The sequence below is a fragment of the Scyliorhinus canicula genome, chromosome 1 (assembly GCF_902713615.1).
Source record: "Scyliorhinus canicula chromosome 1, sScyCan1.1, whole genome shotgun sequence".
Lineage (NCBI taxonomy): Eukaryota > Metazoa > Chordata > Chondrichthyes > Carcharhiniformes > Scyliorhinidae > Scyliorhinus > Scyliorhinus canicula.
In genome coordinates, this window is record NC_052146.1 from 308,561,432 (window position 1) to 308,581,490 (window position 20,059).

The 20,059-nt window shown below is 52.6% G+C and overlaps 2 protein-coding genes across 2 annotated transcripts in view; both read left to right on the forward strand.

Moving 5' to 3' along the window:
* The window catches only part of LOC119976659 (guanylate-binding protein 1-like), a 460,193-nt gene that overhangs the window by 183,922 nt on the left and 256,212 nt on the right, over positions 1–20,059 (forward strand). The gene's annotated exons all lie outside the window — the stretch shown is intronic.
* The window catches only part of LOC119976673 (butyrophilin-like protein 2), a 74,380-nt gene continuing 67,260 nt past the window's right edge, over positions 12,940–20,059 (forward strand). The window contains exon 1 of the mRNA XM_038817357.1: positions 12,940–12,960. The gene's annotated coding sequence lies outside the window, so the exon portion shown is untranslated. The remainder of the gene's footprint in view (positions 12,961–20,059) is intronic.

Genomic DNA, 20,059 nt, shown 5'->3' on the forward strand with positions numbered 1-20,059 from the left:
CCAGTGAAGCCATTTTGCATCCGGTTAATGGAATGAAGGTGAAAACCTGACCGGAATTGTCCCACGATGCCAGCGGGATATTACGCCGGGATATTACCATGCCTGGGTAACGTGGCATGGACTTGACGGCACCCACCCAGAGGCTGGCCTGAGGCAGCGAGCGGAGATCAAAAGATGGAGGCCTCCAGCAGGCCTGGATCACCACATGCAGCAATGGGTTGAAGGGGGACTGTGGGAGCCAGTCGGGTGGGAGAGGGATCGGCAATGACGGTACCGGGGTACTGAGGGTTGTTGCGGCAGAGTTCAGCAGAACGAGTGGTGGCTAATGCATTGTTTGAGGTGGTGAGTCCCTGGGGCAAGTATGGTGTGTTGAAATTCCTCTGCATGGGACAGAGGGAGTTGGGGACAGGTTAAAGAGAAGGTCAAATGTTATGGGGGGGGGGGGGGGGGGGGGGGGGGGGGGGGAATCTTGCATTCTCTACCACTTCTTCTCTCGGTGCTCCCCTGATATCTGCAGCAGGGGTGGACACAGCCTGCTGACCAGTTTGCTCTGCTGCTTTTGATGACCTTGCCAGCCATCCCCTGGAGACGCGAGGGTTGAAGGGCCTGGCTTGCTTCGGCTGTGCTGTTGTGGGGTGTAGCTGTTCCCTCTGTGGTCACAGCGGATGAAGCTGAAGGGATTACAGGCAAAGGGGTTTCACAAGGGCCACACACTCTCGGGAATCTGGACTGGAGGTCCCAGGGTGTCGAACCACCACTCCCCATTCCCTTTGGGTGCTCGAGTGTCCCTGCTTGACTCCACCTCTCATAGGCATTGCGAAAGCCACAGCTATCTTGATGTGTGTGGAGATCAGCACCACTTCCTCAGCCATCAACAATATAGACTCCGCCGTCTCACAGGGTACCCTGTTACAGGGCTGCCGACCACTCTGCCTGATGTGTTGCCCCACCCCCCGCAACTCTTGCCGTTTCCCAGCATCCCGCGCAGGGCCCATCCCAGAGGCTCATCGTCCGACTTGGATGTCTCAGATGCCGCCTCCCCAGCAGTCCTCCCACATGTTGGTCAGCTTGGCTAACCCTGCATCTTCCTGCCGCGGACACTTGCCCGTGAGGTGACCACCAGAATGTGAGACCTGCCTGAACTGGATCTCGGAGCCACCAAGGTGTGTGTGTGTGTCTGTGCTGGAGGGTACAGGTGACTGTTGTGATTACTCTACAAGTGCACTTCTTTCCTCTCCCCAAGTGTCCTCTGTGGGCTGGAGATCCCGCTGGAGAGGGCTTGCCTTCCCGTATTCCTGCTGCACCTGTAAATGAGAGAGGAGAAAGAGCAAGTGACTGCATGAGCTGCCAAGTTTGGAGAACGTATGACCCGTTATGCATGGCTCCTTAATGGGTCGCAGGCCACCCATCCACCTCCATTCAGAGAGGCTTGGTCCGGTTCCTCCCCTGGAGGGCAGGCGCTCTGCCGGCTGGGAAGCCCGGGCAGGCGCTCTGCCGGCCGGGAAGGCGCTCTGCCGGCCGAGAAGCCCGGGCAGGCGCTCTGCCGGCCGGGAAGCCCGGGCAGGCGCTCTGCCGGCCGGGAAGCCCGGCAGGCGCTCTGCCGGCCGGGAAGCCCGGGCAGGCGCTCTGCCGGCCGGGAAGCCCGGGAAGGCGCTCTGCCGGCCGGGAAGCCCGGGAAGGCGCTCTGCCGGCCGGGAAGCCCGGGCAGGCGCTCTGCCGGCCGGGAAGCCCGGGCAGGCGCTCTGCCGGCCGGGAAGGCGCTCTGCCGGCCGGGAAGGCGCTCTGCCGGCCGGGAAGGCGCTCTGCCGGCCGGGAAGCCCGGGAAGGCGCTCTGCCGGCCGGGAAGGTGCTCTGCCAGCCGGGAACCCCGGGAAGGCGCTCTGCCGGCCGGGAAGCCCGGGAAGGCGCTCTGCGTCACGTCCTCTTGCCTGTTGTGCCTGAACATTTCCTGCACGAAGGAAGATGAGATTGAGAACAACTGGGTGTCAGATATGGTCTTTCGCCTGCTCCTTACAAATAGCCCATTGGATTGTATGCCAGCCGATTGATAGCAGGTTGCCCACAGGGGTTTAGGGGTATCACCCCCAGAGAGAGCAGCCCATGCACATGGAAGGATAAGGCTCAGAGAGGCACCTCATTAGCACGTTTGTTGGTGCCCTCCAGTGCCTCGCCCTCTACCACCTCCATCCCACCTCCCCAGACAGCACCTGTACTCTCAGTGTGGAACAATCAGGAACCCAGTCAGCCAGGCCACGCGATAGGCCAGGAAACCCTCAACTGCATAATTAACTGCATTAGGCAGGTATCACACGGTTCGGTAGATTTCCACTGCCCACCACAGCGGGAAACACTGCCAGTCCCTGTACTGTGACTTAGACTGGGCATTGGCCATGGATAATACCACCCAACAAGTCAATTAAACAAAAGATTGGCAAAAGTTCCAAACACAGGGTGCGAGATTCTCCCAGCCCCCCCCCCCCCCCGGGCCAGAGACACCCCACGAACGGGCCACGCCGCCCCGACGGCAGCACGCGATTGCAGTACGGAGAACCGACGCCAGCGTGGTTGCCGCTCTAGGCAGCCAGCCCGCCAATTCTCCGGCCCAGATGGGCCGAGCGGCTGTAGGAAAAGAGCCAAGTCCCCCTCGGCGCCATTTTAACCTTCGCTGGGCCGGTGGGACCTCGGCCTGCAAGGGTCAGGTGGCGGCCTGGTTTGGGGAGGGGGGGGGCTCTGATGTGGCCTGGCCGCACGATCGGGACCCACCAATCGGCGGGCCGGCCTCTGTGACTGGGGGCCTCCTCCCCTGCGCGCCAGCCCCTGTAGCCCTGCACCATATTGCGTCGGGGCTGGCGTGTTGAAGGAGGCCACTGTGCATGCCCGCCTTGGCCCGGGCACCACTGCGCATGTCCTCATTGGCACCAGCACAACTGCGCGGATCCAGTGGCGCCCAGTTCGCGCCAGGATCTGCAGCTGGAACGGAGAAAACCGCTCCAGCGCCGTGCCTTAGAATTAGACGTGGGAGCGGCCCGTTCATGCCGTTATAAAACGCGACGGCATTTACGACGGCGTGTAGACTCTGCCGCGGGTTTGCAGAATCCCGCCCGAGGCTTAGCTTCCTGCCTTAAGGAGGTGAGTGCAAGTCACAGAATCTTTGTGATCAGCTGACTAATGATGATGACCTGGTGTATATGCAAAATATAATTCTAGGGACGTGGGCACCATTGCAAGGCCAGTTTTTTGATTGTCCACCCCTAGTTACCCTGGAAAGGTGATGGTCGACCTTCTTCTTAACACTGGTAGTGGATTTTGATAATAGCTGAATGCCTTGCTGGGCAATGCCAGTGGGGAGTTAAGAACCAACCACATTTTTGTGGGGCTGGAGTCACATCTAGACACAGACTGGCCGGGCGTGACAGAATTCCTTCCCCCAGGGCATTCGTGTGGATCTGTTTTTATCATCTTGGTTAACAGACCTACTCGCCGCCCACCTCCAACTCCCTTTCCCTGTATATTTCTGAAGATTGTAATTTTAGCTGTCTAGCTTTAAAATGCCATGTCTAGATTTGCTACTTGCACCTCTAATGAAAGGGTTCAACATGAAAAAGAAAAACCTGTTTCCTTCTCGTTACAAACACTGACTCACCTGCTGTGTGTGTATTTTTATTTCGGAGCCTCAGTATTTTCGGTGTTTTATTTCAATTTTACAACACATTTAAATAGGAGGCCTTGTGGCGTAGTGGGTAATGCCCCCGAGTCCGAGCCAGAAGCTCTGCATTCTTTTTTTATAAATTCATTTACGGGATGTGAGCGTCGCCCCCCCCAAATCATTTATTGCCCATCAGAAGGTGGTGGTGAGCTGCCTTCTGGAATAGCTACAGTCCTCGAGGTGTAGGTACACCCACTGTGCTGTTAGGGAGGGAGTTCCAGGATTTTGACCCAGCGACAATGAAGGAACTGCCGATAGCAGAGTAGCATTGTGGATAGCACAATCGCTTCACAGCTCCAGGGTCCCAGGTTCAATTCCAGCTTGGGTGACTGTCTGTGCGGAGTCTGCACATCCTCCCCGTGTGTGCGTGGGTTTCCTCCGGGTGCTCCGGTTTCCTCCCACAGTCCAAAGATGTGCAGGTTAGGTGGATTGGCCATGATAAATTGCCCTTAGTGTCCAAAATTGCCCTTAGTGACGGGTGGGGTTACTGGGTTATGGGGATAGGGTTGGGTGCTCTTTCCAAGAGCCGGTGCAGACTCGATGGGCTGAATGGTCTCCTTCTGCACTGTAAATTCTATGAAATATAGATATATCAAAGTCAGGGTGGTAACCGACTTGAAGGAGAACCTCCAGGTGGTGGAGTTCCCATGTATCTGCTGCTCTTGTCCTTCTAGATGGTAGTGGTCACGGGTTTGGAAGATGCTGTCTAAGGAACCTTGCAGTGCATCTTGTAGATGGCTGCCACTGTGCATCAGTGGTGGAGGGTTTGCATGTTTGTGGAAGGGGAGCAATCAAGCAGACTGCCTTATCCTGGATGGTGTTGAGCTTCTTGAGTGTTGGAGCTGCACTCATCCAGGCAAGTGGAGAGCATTCCATTGCACTCCTGACTTAGGGTAGACAGGCTTTGGGGGATCAGGAGGTGAGTTACTCACCATAGGATTCCTAGCATTTGACCTGTCCTGGTAGCCACAGTAGTAATGTGGCTAGTCCAGTTCAGTTTCTGATCAATGGTAGCCCCAGGATGTTGACTGTGGGGGATTCAGCGATGGTAATACCATTGAATGTCATGGGGCGATGGTTAGATCCTCTCTTGTAGAAGATGGTCATTGCCTGGCATTTGTGTGGCGTGAATGTAAGTGAAGTCCCATCCCAGGACTTGACGGCCAAGGAGGGTGCATTCATAACGCAGCCAAACAGGTTGATTATCGACCTGCAAAATCCTTCCAAACTCACCAAGGGCTGGCGCTCAGAGTGGGAGAGACTCTCCTGGTCAGCCGTGTGATGGAAAGAACGTTGGAGACTCCACCAACACTATCCATAGCTCCAGACCTCAACACGCATGTAAAAGTGCATGTTCCACAGCAATTGTATTCCCTCAATAATCAGCTACACACCAACACCCAAATGTGTCATTTCACTGTCAGTCTCTGGGCTGAGTTTGTATTATCCGGTGCAATGATACAAGATTTTGTGTGATCACTTACCAGAGCGCAAGATCCCTTAGAAACTTTACCGACACTGGATTATATTTCAGGCATTATTTCATGGTCAAAAAAAGTCAGAACCTTTTTAAAATTCGCCATGACACCACGATAATACAAAAAAATGCAGTATTACTTAGTTAACGTCATTAACACAGTAAGCAGATACAGATGTTGAGCCAGAAAGAGAATAGATTAGCCAAAAGCTCGGTCTAAGAGGCGGGTTTGAGGGACTGGAAGGAGAAGAGGAAGATAGTTTGGGAGGCAGCGAGATTAAGGGAGGCTATTCCAGCTTTGGGGTCAGGTTTGCTGAAATCAAGAATAATTTAGTGTTCGAATTGGAGAAATGCAAAGATCTCAGAAGGTGAGATGAGGTGGTTGCAGAGATAGGGAGGGGCAAGGTGCTGAAAGGATTTGAAAACAAGGAAGAGAATTGTAAAATTGAGGCACTGTTTGACCACAAGCCAATTTAAGTTGATGAGTCAGTGGTACAGGAAGAAGAGGATTAGCATCAACAACAGAGCTTCGAATGACTCAAAGATTGTGGAGAGGAGAATGTGGGAGAACTGCAAGGCCTACTTTAGAATAGCTGATTATGCCAGCAGCAATGGTATGGATGAAGGTTTCAGCAGGAGATGAACCGAAGCAAGGATGAAATCGGACTCATCTGAGATGGAAATAGACAGTCTTAGGAATGGCGTGAATATGTGGCTGACAGGTCATCGCAGGGTCGAATCTAACACCAAAGCAATGATGGTGGCGAGGCAGACCTGGGTGTCGGGGTTGAAATGGTGGCAGAGTTGAGTGTCAAAGTTGAAACAATGGCGGGGAGACAGAGCTGGGTGTCAGGGTTCATAGAATCATAGTATTTACAGTGCAGAAGGAGGCCATTCGGCCCATCGAGTCTTCACTGGCTCTTGGAAAGAGCACCCAACCTAGCCAACCCTCCACCCTATCCCCATAACCCAGTAACCCCACTTAACCTTTTTTTGTGGATACCAAGGCAATTTATCACGGCCAATCCACCTAACCTGCACATCTTTGGATTGTGGGAGGAAACCCACACAGAGACGGGGAGAAAGTGCAAACGCTGCACAGACAGTGACCCAGCCGGGAATCGAACCTGGGACCCTGGAGCTGTGAAGCAACTGTGCTAACCACTGTGCTACCAAAATGGTGGCAAAGCTGGGCGGCGGGGTTGAAATGACAGTAGAGCTGGGCGTCGGGGTTGAGATGGCGGTAGAGCTCGGCGTCGGGGTTGTAATGGTGATGGAGCTGGGTGTCGGGGTTGAGATGGCGGTAGAGCTCGGCGTCGGGATTGAAATTGCGGCACAGCTGGGTGTCGGGGTTGAAATGGTGGTGGAGCTGGACGGCGGGGTTGAAATGGCGGTAGAGCTGGGCGTCGGGATTGAGATGACAGTAGAGCTGGGCGTCGGGGTTGAGATGGCGGTAGAGTTGGGTGTCGGGGTTGAAATGGTGGTGGAGCTGGGTGTCGAGGTTGAAATGGCGGCAAAGTTGGGCGTCGGGGTTGTAATGGTGGAGGAGCTGTGCGTCGGGGTTGTAATGGTGATGGAGCTGGGTGTCGGGGTTGAAATGGCGGTGGAGCTGGGTGTCGGAGTTGAAATGGCGGCACAGCTGGACGTCGGGGTTGAAATGGCGGCGGAGCTGGATGTCAGGGTTGAGATGACAGTAGAGCTGGGTGTCGGGGTTGAAATGGCGGCGGAGTTGGGTGTCAGGGTTGAAATGATGGTGGAGCTGGGCGTCGGGATTGAGATGACAGTAGAGCTGGGTGTCGGGTTTGAAATGGTGGTGGAGTTAGGTGCCGGGGTTGAAATGGTGATGGAGCTGGGTGTCGGGGTTGAAATGGTGATGGAGCTGGGTGTCGGGGTTGAAATGGCGGCACAGCTGGACGTCGGGGTTGAAATGGTGGTAGAGCTGGGTGTCCGGGTTGAAATGGTGGTAGAGCTGGGTGTCGGGGTTGAAATGGTGGTGGAGCTGGGTGTCGGGGTTGAAATGGTGGTGGAGCTGGGTGTCGGGGTTGAAATGATGGTGGAGCTGGGCGTCGGGGTTGAAATGGTGGTGGAGCTGGGTGTCCGGGTTGAAATGGTGGTAGAGCTGGGTGTCGGGGTTGAAATGGTGGTGGAGCTGGGTGTCGGGGTTGAAATGGTGGTGGAGCTGGGTGTCGGGGTTGAAATGGTGGTGGAGCTGGGTGTCGGGGTTGAAATGGTGGTGGAGCTGGGTGTCGGGGTTGAAATGGTGGTGGAGCTGGGTGTCGGGGTTGAAATGACGGTAGCGTTGGGCGTCGGGGTTGAAATGATGGTGGAGCTGGACAGCGAGGTTGAAATGGCGGCGGAGCTGGGCGTCGGGGTTGAAATGGCGGCAGAGTTGGGCGTCGGAACTGAAATGACGGTAGAGTTGGGTGTAGGGCTTGAAATGGCGGAGGAGCTGGACGTCAGGGTTGAAATGGTGGTGGAGCGGGGTGTCGGGGTTGAAATGGCGGCGGAGCTGGGCTTCGGGGTTGAAATGGTGGTGGAGCTGGGTGTCAGGGTTGAAATGGTGATGGAGCTGGGTGTCGGGGTTGAAATGGTGATGGAGCTGGGTGTCGGGGTTGAAATGGCGGTAGAGCTCGGCGTCGGGGTTGAAATGGTGATGGAGCTGGATGTCAGGGTTGAAATGGTGGTAGAGCTGGGCTCCGGGGTTGAAATGGTGGTAGAGCTGGGTGTCGGGGTTGAAATGATGGTGGAGCTGGATGTCAGGGTTGAAATGGTGGTGGAGCTGGGTGTCGGGGTTGAGATGGCGGTAGAGCTGGGTGTCGGGGTTGAAATGGTGGTGGAGCTGGGCTTCGGGGTTGAAATGACGGCAGAGCTGGATGTCGGGGTTGAAATGGTGGTGGAGCTGGGTGTCGAGGTTGAAATGGTGATGGAGCTGGGTGTCGGGGTTCAAATGGCGGTAGAGCTCGGCGTCGGGGTTGAAATGGCGGCACAGCTGGACGCCGGGGTTGAAATGGTGGAGGAGCTGGGTGTCAGGGTTGAAATGGTGATGGAGCTGGGTGTCGGGGTTCAAATGGCGGTAGAGCTCGGCGTCGGGGTTGAAATGATGGTAGCGTTGGGTGTCGGGCTTGAAATGATGGTGGAGCTGGACGGCGAGGTTGAAATGGTGGTGGAGCTGGGTGTCGAGGTTGAAATGGCGGCGGAGCTGTGCGTCGGGGTTGAAATGGTGGCACAGCTGGATGTCAGGGTTGAAATGATGGTGGAGCTGGGTGTCGGGGTTGAAATGGCGGCACAGCTGGATGTCAGGGTTGAAATGATGGTGGAGCTGGGTGTCGGGGTTGAAATGGCGGCAGAGTTGGGTGTCGGGGTTGAAATGACGGTGGAGCTGGGTGTCCGGGTTGAAATGGTGGTGGAGCTGGGCTTCGGGGTTGAAATGACGGCAGAGTTTGGTGTCGGGGTTGAAATGACGGTGGAGCTGGGCTTCGGGGTTGAAATGACGGCAGAGTTGGGTGTCGGGGTTGAAATGACGGTGGAGCTGGACGTCGGGGTTGAAATGGTGGCAGAGCTGTGCGTCGGGGTTGAAATGGCGGTGGAGCTGGGTGTCGGGGTTGAAATGGCGGCAGAGCTGGGCGTCGGGGTTGAAACGGTGGCAGAGCTGTGCGTCGGGGTTGAAATGGCGGTGGAGCTGGGCGTCGGGGTTGAAATGGCGGTGGAGTTGGGCGTCGGGGTTGAAATGGCGGTGGGGTTGGGCGTCGGGGTTGAAATGACGGTGGACCTGGGTGTTATCAGCGAAGCTAAGGTTTTTGAATGACATTGCCAAGGGGCAGCATGTAGATGAGAACTAGGAGACTTCAAGGTTAGATACCAGAGGCAAATGTGGGGGAGCTGGAAAAGAAACCATTTCAGGTGATTCTCGGTGAAAAATTAAACACAAGTGTGGGACCAGGCAAGTACATACCCATTAATTACTCCAGCATTATTATCCTAATACTAACTTCCTTTAATTCCTCCTTCTCACTAGACCAGTGATTCGTTAACATTTCTGGAAATAAAGTAGTAGTTGACTTGCTCTGCCATTTCCTTGTTCTCTATCATAAATTTTTGGACTGTAAAGGACCTACATTTGTTTTCCTAATCTTTTTTTCCTTTTTAGACCGCAAAGAAGTCTTTACAGTCCACTTCTATTTTCCTTGCACGTTTACTATCATGCTCTATTTTTCACCTCTTAAATTAATCTTTGTCTTTCTTCGCTGAATACCGAACTACTCCCAATCCTCAGACTTGCTAGTTTTTCTAGCCACTTTATAAGACTCCACTTTGGATCTAATTCTACCCTTAGTTTCTTTTTCTCGCCATGGTTGGGCCACTTTTCTTGTGTTTTTGCGCCAGAAAGGAAAGTATAACTATTGCAATGTACACATTTGTCCCTTAAATATTAGCCAGTGGCTATCCACCATCCTTTAATGAAGCTCCCCAATCTATTTGAGCCAACTCATGCCACAAACCTTCAAAGTTTCCTTTTAAATTTTAGGACCCTAGGTTCAGATCCGACTCCTTTACTTTCCATCCTAATGAAGAATTCTATCATCTTATTATGGTCACTGTTCCCTAAAGGACCCCACAATAAGATTGTTAACCCCTTCTCAGTGCACATCACCAAATCTAGGATAGCCTGTTCCCTAGTTGGTTCCTCAACTATTGGTCTAAAAAAAGTCTCGTACACAATCCAGAAATTCATCTGTCACAGTATAGTTGTTAAGTTGGTTTTCCCAATCTATCTGTCGATTCAAGCCATCCATAATTACTGTAGTGCCCTTGTTACATGCATCTCAAATTTCCTGTTTAAGGTCATTCCCTACCTTACCATTACTGGTTTGGAGGACTATCTCCCCGAATGTTTCCCACCCCTTGTTGCTTCTTAGCCCCACCCAGACTGATTGTACACCTAGATTTTGAGCCAGTATCCCCTCTCACTTTCCATTATTTTCTGTCCTTCCTAAATATTGAATACCTTGGAAATTCAGTTCTCTCCCTTGGTTACCCTTCAGCCATGTCCTCGTCACCACCATTATATTGTCCCTGTTTATATCAATGTGCACTGTTAATTCTTCTACCTTTGTCGCAAATTCACTGTACATTCAGATACAGTGCCTTTATCTACATGTGGTTTTTTTGTACTGTGGCCCTATTTGCTGCTAGTGCCTTGTTTCCTCTGCCTTGCACTTTTGCTTTCTACTTATGTGTCCTTCATTTCCACCCTTGTTTCTCTTTTGTGTTTCCGAGGCCAGGTTCCCCACCTTGCCGCCAGTCCAGTTGAAAACCTCCCCAACAGCTCTCGCAAATACCTCCGTGAGGCTATTGGTCCCAGTCCTGCTGGAGTGCAACGTGTCCAGCTTGTCCAGGTCCCATCTTCCCCAGAATCGGTCCCATTGCCTCAGGGATCCAAATCCCTCCCTTTTACATCATCCCTCCAGCCACACTGGTCTATTTTCCTACTCTTGATCTCGCTAGCACGTGGCACTGGGAGTAATCCTGAGATTATGAGTCAGCCTAGATTCTGGGCTCATGTCTATTAACTGCAACTTGGGCCCACAACTTTGTGACTCAGAGGGAAGAGTGCTACCCACTGAACTATTATTATTACCCAATCCTTTGTCTTTCCTCAATTTCTTAATCCAGTTTTCTCTATGGAAATAAAAAGTCAAACATAATTGAAAAGCATGGCGTGAGTCATCCCAGAATGTGAAATGTCATCAAATGAGCAATCAATTGAACAGACAGAATGTTTGTGCCTGAAAGACAGAGGACAGAAAATTAAGAACAATTCGAGGAGATAAGGAAACTGGTCGGGGAATTGATTCAAAAGTTTTCTGAAGTTGTGTTTTCAACTGCCTGGGCCCCACAAGCAAGATATAGACTTCCCCTCACAAACCTCTTAATCTCTTTCCTTCCTTTAAGACACTCCTTAAACCTTCCTCTTTGACCAAACCTTGAGCCACATTGGTTCAATGTCGTATTTTGTTTCATAAGATTTCCTGTTCAAATTGCTGCATCAAAAAAAAATCTACTGCCCTGCCTCAAGTGTATTCTTGTTCCATTTTGCCTCACACCATCATTCTTTTGTCATTGACCCTACTTGCCACATGAACACAGATCTTCCTTTTGGTAACCCTCCCCCCCCCATTCCCTGTCTTTATACTAACTTACAACCTGTAAAATGGCTAACATTTTGAAGAAAAGCAAGGGTAGCCAATATTTAGCTCGCAATCGACGTGACCAGAATAAAACATTTCAACATTTTGCAGTAGTGAGGGAAAGCCATGGGGGGGGGGGGGGGGGGGGGGTGAAAACTGAACTTGGCTCCAGCTGGCACTCCAACCCGCTGGGCACCCTCGGGAGGTGCCATAGAGGGAAGTCACAGACATTAAAACACAGGACACCATTTTTCCCCCTCCAGCGGATGCTGACAAAGATTAACACCATTTTGAGAGGAGAGAAGGCAAGCAAGCGGCGCTCGGCCCAGCTTTTTCTTCTGGGGCACGTTATCCTCACGACCCCAAACGTGACGGAAATAAAAAGATGGGCGCACCGCCTGCCATTGCTGTTTGCGGAAACCTGGTCGCTGTTGTGTGATCTGCACAATAAACAGCGACTCTCCCCCCCCCCCCCGTCAGAGAGCTGGCTGCAAACAGCACTGGCACATCCCGTCAACACAAAAGCTTCTAAATGCAGGTCCGCTCTCCAGTTTAAAAAACAACACAACAATAACAATTTGTTTTTCCTCTGCACAGTGATCGCTGGGCTTGCGCGGCAGCAGCTTTGTACAGAGTATTGTGTGTGAGGTTTAGTGGAGCAGCCAGTGTGAACAGGCTGGAACCAGTTAGACAGAGAGAGAGTCACACACAGATAGAGAGACAGAGAGATAGAGAGACAGAGAGACACACAGAGATAGACAGATAGAGAGAGAGAGAGAGAGACAGACAGAGAGAGAGACACACACAGAGATAGAGAGACAGAGAGAGAGACACACACACAGAGATAGAGAGAGAGAGAGAGAGACACAGATAGAGACAGAGAGAGAGACACACAGATAGAGAGAGACACACAGATAGAGAGAGAGACACACAGAGATAGAGAGAGAGACAGATAGAGAGAGAGAGAGACACACACACAGATAGAGAGACAGAGAGAGAGACACACACAGATAGAGAGACATACAGAGAGAGATGTTCCAATGCCTGGGAGCTGCCCACCCTCTCTGTTGATTGATCAATACTCAATATAAACCCCCCATCCTCACCTCACCCCACCACCCATCCTCACCCCACACAGAGAGTTTCCAATGGCTGGGAGCTGCCCACCCTCTCTCTGTGCTGATTGATCAATACTCAATATAAACCCCACACACACACTGATTAGGCTGCGGAGAGGAATGGGAAAGTGTTTACCTGGCTGTGTGGACGCGGTGTAGCTGGGCACAGTCAGAGCAGAGTGACGAGCAGCCCTGTGATACACACTCACACAGAGGGTGGCTGGGGGCGGGCCTGGCCTCAGCCCCGCATTCTGATTGGTCCCTCCCCGCTGTGACGGACAGCCGGCTGGGCCACTGGGCCTGCCCAGGTTTAAACAATGACGCGGCACAAGGGGAGGGGGCGGGGGCGGTATGCAGATGACCCACCCTTCCGGCGACGCTGATTGGCCGGGGCGCACGAGCCGCGGGGGCGCGCGGTGCCGGGTCCCGGTGAGTGGCGGCGCGGGCGCGGGCACGCGGTGCCGGGTCCAGGTGAGTGGCGGTACGGGCGCGGGCTCCTTACCTGGGCTGGCGTGGGGAGTGCAGTGGGGGGCGAGGAGGGTCTCCCACACACGCTGCATTTATATATCAGCGGCGGCGTCCCCCGGCTGGTTGCAGTGGCTGCGGGGTGACTGGGCAGCGGCTTTGCACGCTGTCACCCCCCTCCCCCAGTGTATTCTCACACAGACTGCTACACATCGGGCGCCATGTATCCCTGAGTTGTTCCTGTGCCCCGGGAGAAACACAATAACAATTCTGTGTCCCCCCCCCCCCCCCCCAAGGACACAATGTGAATGGGCTGCAGGCAGACTGGCAACACCATGGGCTGTGAGGCTGGACTGAACAAGGCGGCATTCCCATCTGCTCCTGGCTACAATTTCCTTCTCAATGCCACTGAGCCCAAGGGACAGACACTGTCCCCACAGTCAGAGCCAGGAAGGGGGGCTTCGCTGCACCGGGGGGGGGGGGGGGGGGGCTGTGATCACCCCTGGGGTCAGGAAGGAGGCTTCGCTGCACTGGGGGGAGGGGGGGGCTGTGATCACCCCCCAGGGTAGGAAGGGGGCTTCGCTCCACGGGGGGGGGGGGAGCTGTGATCACCCCCAGGGTCAGGTTACAGGCTTCACTGCACCGGAGGGAGGGAGGGAGGGGGGGGGGGGGTGGGGGGCTGTGATCACCCCCAGGGTCAGGAAGGAGGCTTCGCTGCACCGCGGGGGGGGGGGGAGGGGGGGGTGAGCTGTGATCACCCCAAGGATCAGGTTAGAGGCTTCACTGCACTGGGGGAGGTGGGGATGTGATCACCCCCAGGGTCAGGTTAGAGGCTCCGCTGCAGGGTGGGGGGTGGGGGTGGGGGGGGGGCTGTGATCACCCCCAGGGTCAGGTTAGAGGCTTCGCTGCACTGGGGGAGGTGGTGATATGTTCACCCCCAGTGTCAGGTTGAAGGCTTCATTTTATGGGCTGTGGGATGGGATGCACCATCATTCTGGGAATTATCACATGGCAACCATGAGGAAAATCAGGCAAAACCCAGACCAGGGCGTACAATACGGGGTGGGACAGACAGCACTAAAATAAACTGTTAGTTATACTCCTGTCAGAATCAAGGAGAAAGTAATAAGTGTAAATCAGAAAAATTACAGAGAGGTGCAAAAACTACAGACTAATTCTAATGGGGGACATTAGTTATCCAAATATAGGTAAGGTAAAGTCACCATAGTCCCAGATGAGCATCGGCTGCTTTCCATTTTAATAATAATAATCTTTATTATTGTCACAAGTAGGGTTACATTAACACTGCAATGAAATTATTGTGAAAAGTTCCTCGTCGCCACATTCCGGCGCCTGTTCATGGAGGGAGAATTCAGAATGTCCAATTCACCTAACAGCACATCTTTGGGGACTTTTGGGAGGAAACCGGAGCATCCGGAGGAATCCCAGTCATGGGGAGAACATGCAGACTCCACACAGACAGAGCCCCAAGCCAAGAATTGAACCTGGCTCCCCTTTGACAAGGTGCCACATAGGAGACTGTTAGATAAGTTAAGAGCCCATGGTGTTATGGGTAAGATCCTGGCATGGATAGAGAATTGGCTGACTGGCAGAAGGCAGAGAGTGGGGGTAAAGGGGTCTTTTTCAGAATGGCAGTCGGTGACGAATGGTGCACCTCAGGGGTCTGTGCTGGGACCACAACTTTTCATGACATACTTAAACGATCTGGAAGAAGGATCTAAAGGCACTGTTGCTAAGTTTGCAGATGATACAAATATCTGTAGAGGGACAGGGACTATTGAGGAAGCAGGGGAGCTGCAGAAGGATGTGGACAGGCTGGGAGAGTGGGTAATGAAGTGACAAATATAATCCAATGTGGAAAAGTTCTGCACTTTGGAAGGAGGAATGGAGGCAGAGACTATTTTCTAAATGAGGAAATGCTTGGGAAATCAGAAGCACAAAAGGACCTGGGAGTCCTTGTTCACGATTATCTTACGGTTAATGTGCAGGTTCAGTCAGCAGTTAGGAGGTCTACGATACAAGAGCGGGGATGTACTTCTGAGGCTGTATAAGGCTCTGGTAAGACCCCATTTGGAGTATTGTGAACAGTTTTGGGCCCCGTGTCTAAGGAAGGATGTGCTGCCCTTGAAAAGGGTCCAGAGGAGGTTCACAAGAATGATCCCTGGAATGAAGAGCTTGTCATATGAGGAACGGTTGAGGACTCTAGGTCTGTATTCGTTGGAGTTTAGAAGGATGAGGGGGGATCTTATTGAAACTTACAGGATACTGCGAGGCCTGGATAGAGTGGATGTGGAGAGGATGTTTCCACTTGTAGGAACAACTAGAACCAGAGGACACCATCTCAGATTAAAGGGACAATCCTTTAAAACAGAGATGAGGAGAAATTTCTTCAGCCAGAGGGTGGTGAATCTGTGGAACTCTTTGCCGCAGAAGGCTGTGGAGGCCAAACCACTGAGCGTCTTTAAGACAGAGATAGATGGGTTCTTGATTATATGGGGATCAGGGGTCATGGGGAGAAGGCAGGAGAATGGGGATGAGAAAACTATCAGCCATGATTGAATGGTGGAGCAGAGTTGATGGGCCGAGTGGCCTAATTCTGCTCCTATGTCTAATGGTTTTATGGTCTTGAAGGGGAGCGTGTCTGTGCACAATGAGGTTCCAATTCAGAATCTGGCACGGAATCCAGCCATTGGAGCCGCCCGCCAGCTCAGTTAGTCAAGTGAAGGAGCGAATGGACTGCAAAACAGGCGAAGAGCAAAGTGAGAAGTCATTTAAAGCAAGAAGTAAGATGGGAGAAAATAAAAACACTCAATGATCAAACAGAAAAGTTGGAAACAGATTAAATAAGTATGGAAGTTCAAATAAATTAGCAAAACAAATATATAGCATAAAGAAGGAATACCGGTATTAGAAGATGGCCATCACATCATAATAAATTCTGCGTCCAATTCTCGGGCCTCGTTACTCTCTTCCGCGAGTGAAATGAGGCCGGTAAATAGCGAGAGAGGCAGAAAACGAGAATCGTGCCAGGTGTCAAACAGTCTGCGATGCAACCGGCCCATTCCCGGAGGAGAAATCCGGATCTTGCTGTAGCGTGGCGAGAAGCCAATTACCATCACTTAAGCCCTTTTTCAGTTCAATTAACGGGGAGACCCCATATCCAATGGCCTCCCATGATTCATTAGCCTCTCCAGGGAGTGGTCATGCAGGCGCCGATTAGTACTCCTTTTGAACAACGTGAACCTGGTGGAAGGGCTTCTGTGGGGAGCAGAGGATGTGTTCACAGGCAAAGAGCCAGAGGGTGCTGGGCTTGCAACCTCGGTGCTCGACATGGGCCGGGAGCCTCTTGACTGGAAGTGTGGGACCCTCAGCAGGAGTGGGCCGCCATGGGAGGGTGGGGGGTAGGCGTTTGGGGGGGGGGGGGGGGGGGGGTAACCGGGGGGCAACTGCACACGGCACCACCATGCCAACCTCTGGATAATGTGTGCCAGTTCCCGATGGAACCCTTGTCCCTGCCCCTATCTGCCCCATTAACCACCCATCACCCCCACCGACTGCCGAAGCCTCTGCCCATGCGACTGAAGGAATTAGAGCACATCACACAATCAAGTGGATTCCTGTGGGTGGGCGGGCCATGTAGCATGTGGGAATCATTGCCTTGCATCCCAATCAGACATCAATGCCTGGACACTCTGCCTGGACACTGCAGGAGGCAACACCACACACAACGCAGCCAACATCTAAACACCCATGGGCCACAGCTCTGGGGACATGTCCACAGCCGGAGGATGGATGCCTCTGGCGGGTGTCCTCTGGGGGCACTGGGGCCGGCAGGCCCTGGTTCACTTGTCGGCGGCATATGCACAGTCCTGCCGGCGGGTGCTGACTGATGCGGCCTCATCAGAGGGTAGAACTTGGGGAAGCTGGTGGCAACAGCCGCCACTTCATAGGACGAGTTCAGGTTGGCATCCAGCGCCCCCTCCACCCGCTCAGTGTCCATAGGGCATCAGGCTCTCCACTGCGGTGGCCACCCGAGCAGTGTTGGCCTCGATGCCATGCATTGCCAGCGACATCTCCAGTGCCGTAGCCTCTCCCGTCTAATGGACTATGGGTCTGCTGGCATCTCCCTCGGAATGTCCTGGCCACACTTCCATCAGCTATGGGTAACCCTCTTCCAGAGGCTCAGCGTCAGGCTGGGACCCAGCTGGGCCCTGGGATCCAGCAGCCCTCCGACTGCTGACGCGCCTGGGGGGGTTCCTGCCTCCACCAGATGTAAATCAGCAGCAGTGTGGTGCTCACCAGATTGTGCTCCAGATCCCTGACCACTAACATTTCCCACTGAGGTGTCTGTGCTGGTGGAGGGTGGGGATGATAGCTGTGACGCCACAGTCGTATGTTCCTCGGAGCTCCCCTCCGAGGTGTCAGGAGAGGGGGCCGCCCGGGATGGGCTGGCGCCATCGGCTGGAGGACCTACTGGAGAATGGACAGGTGGTCAATGGGAGGGATGGCTCAGTCAGTGAGGCAACAATAACTCACATTTGACTGGTCCTCCGGGTGGAGCCTGGTGGTCCCTCACCTTTGCGGCATCCACCAGCCTCCGCCTGGGTGGCTGCTCTGCCCTTGGTCACGCCATCACCCCCAGGGCCCGCTCCTCGAAGGTGGTGAGGATTCTTATGTCCAGCACTCCAGTGCCTGCCTGGGCCCTCTCCCGGCGATTGCGAGAGATCTCTTCCTGCGGAGATGCAGAGAGGGCATCATTAGCCACATGCGTGGTTCACAGTGCTGGGAGGGGGTTGCGAAGGAAGGGTTGGTTGTGCATCAGCTGTTTAAGTGCTGCTCGACCTTGTTAGCGGGGGGTGGGAGCATGGTGTCGGCGAATCAGCTGGTGAGCCTCCATTTGAAATGAAATGAAATGAAAATCGCTTATTGTCACGAGTAGGCTTCAATGAAGTTACTGTGAAAAGCCCCTAGTCTCCACATTCCGGCGCCTGTCCGGGGAGGCTGGTACGGGAATCGAACCGTGCTGCTGGCCTGCTTTAAAAGCCAGCGATTTAGCCCAGTGAGCTAAACCAGCCCCTTTGTGGCGCAAAGCTTATGGGGCCTCATTAAGTGGATCAATTAACGTTGAATAGCGTTGCCGGCCTTGCTGGGCTGAGCCCTGGGAAGCTCCCAGCATTTCCTGCTCGCAACAGCACTCGGAAATCTTTCCGGAGAATCACGCCCGTAATGTTCAGTGTGAGAAATGAACAGGACAATAAGAAGCAATTATGTCACGTGGCGTAGAAATAATAACACTAATCTTTACATGATTATTAACTGAGGAGGAGTGGAAATAATTGTAACAGGTTAGAATATTCTTTAAAGGGGTCAGAGTAGGGAGTGATTGTGGTGATATCACCAAAGGAGTAAATATCTAAAATTATAGAATGGTTTGGGCACAAAAGGAGGCCATTCTGTCCCTCAGGTTCGTGCTAGCCGTCAGCAAGAGCAACTCAACTGGTACTTTGCCTTGTAGTCCTGTAATATTTTTATGTTCATGTAATTATGTAATTTTATTTTGAGGGCCTCGATTGCCTCCACCACACTCTCGGGCAGTAAATTCCAGATCCCAACCACCCACTGAGAAAACAGTCTCCACCATTCTCTCGGGCAGTGCATTCCAAATCCTACCCACTCGCTGTGTGAATCTTCCTCCACCACACCCTCGGGCACTGCATTCCAGGTGAAGACGTACAGGCGACTAGTAAGACCACAGCTCGAACATTGTGGAGCCTAAAGTCAAACATCATCTATTTTCAATGGTTCAAAGGCGGAGAATGAAGCGTCACTGATATAAGATGAAAGGTAAAATTTGGGATAGTGGGGAGAACAATTTCAGTACCAAAAGGATGTGTGGAGTTGGTGGTGTGGTCAATAGTTAAGATTAGATTATATCGATGGTCGTGAACATAAAGGATCTGGAAAATGGAAGGAATTTTGAATGCTGTTGAGTTGAAGATGAGCAGCAAGATGGATGACTTTAACCCAATGGCCTGTATCATGTTGTCGTTTCTGTGCAAGTGTGGAACGAATTAGCGATGCCCAAATATACTGTCTGAAAATGTCCCATTTGTTTTCTCAGTAACTAAGAGACAATACCATTTCTAACGTAGCAACTGGAAAAAGAATTGCCATTGTTCTGCTTCCTGCACATTCTCTCAGGGGACAGTGTATTGTCACCGATTTGGGTTAGTTTTCTGTTTCATTCTATTCACTTTGCATGATATATTTGCATTCTGCTGATTGGTTTTGTTTTGCGTATCCTCACACCAACACTGATTTTTACCCTTTGCGGAAAGTGGTGGAAGCATTTGCCAGCCAATTATCCGCTTATTGACAAAAAGGAGCGCTCTCTCCATGGCCAACAAGGCCAGGCATTGGAACCAAACCCGCACAATTCATTTTTTAGAAACACGATTTGAGGTCAAAAGGACAATTTCAAACCAGTTAACATTGCATCCGTGATAGGGAAAACCAAAAGTTATCTTTCCAAAGAGGCAGTGGTGGTGGTGGAACCTCGTGGAGTTCTTTGTGGAGGTAGGTTAGGCCATGGTCAATTGGGACAGTCAAAGAAAATTACAGCACAGGAAGACGCCCTTCGGCCCTCCCAGCCTGCGCCGATCCAGATCCTTTATCTAAACCTGTTGCCTATATTCCAAGGGTCTACTTCCCTCTGTTCCCCGCCCGTACATATATCTGTTCAGATGCATCTTAAATGATGCTATCGTGCCCACCTCTACCACCTCCTCTGGCAAAGCATTCCAGGCACCCACCACCCTCTGTATAAAAAAACTTTCCATGCACATCTCCCTTAAACTTTCCCCCTCTCACCTTGAAATCGTGACCCCTTGTAATTGGCACCCCCACTTTTGGAAAAAGCTTGTTGCTATCCACCCTGTCCATACCACTCATAATGTTTTAGACCGCAATCAGGTCCCCCCTCAACCTCCCTCTTTCCAACGAAAAAAATCCTAATATACTCAACCTTTCTTCATTGCTAGCACCCTCCATACCAGGCAACATCCTGGTGAACCTCCTCTGCACC